This window comes from Simochromis diagramma, unplaced genomic scaffold (assembly GCF_900408965.1).
Source record: "Simochromis diagramma unplaced genomic scaffold, fSimDia1.1 OVJJ01000501.1, whole genome shotgun sequence".
In the NCBI taxonomy this organism is placed as follows: Eukaryota; Metazoa; Chordata; class Actinopteri; order Cichliformes; family Cichlidae; genus Simochromis; species Simochromis diagramma.
This window is the reverse complement of record NW_024387320.1, coordinates 6309357-6309777: the sequence shown is the minus strand read 5'-3', so window position 1 is coordinate 6309777 and position 421 is coordinate 6309357. Positions and strand designations below refer to the sequence as shown.

General features: G+C 48.5%; 1 non-coding gene across 1 annotated transcript; it reads left to right on the top strand.

Moving 5' to 3' along the window:
- The first annotated feature begins 349 nt into the window (after window positions 1–349).
- trnae-cuc lies at window positions 350–421 on the top strand. The gene has a single exon. It is a non-coding gene; the product is annotated as a tRNA-Glu (tRNA).

The window sequence follows — 421 nt, the reverse complement described above, 5'->3', positions numbered from 1 at the left end:
GCAGCATTTAGAGTAGAGAAGTAAAAAGGTTTAAACACAACATTACCACCTCATAAAGCTCAGACATCTGCGTCCACCAGATGATTACGAGTCCAGCACTCACTCTTTAGCTTAAATCTTTTGTCTTTTGTCTCTGTGGTGTTGATCCTGTGTGCTGCTGAATGCTGAACAGGCAGTTCTGGTGTTCACCGCTGTTCCTCCACTGCTGCGGATCAAACGATGAATATTTTGACAGTTTTAAAGTTCATGGAAAAACTTCTGCGTTTGGATTGCCACCAAGCTCAACAACGCCATCTGGCGGTCAGGTGTATTAAATTCTCATTGTAGAGGTGGAGGCAGCTGTCGCGGGTCCCTGGTGGTCTAGTGGTTAGGATTCGGCGCTCTCACCGCCGCGGCCCGGGTTCGATTCCCGGTCAGGGAA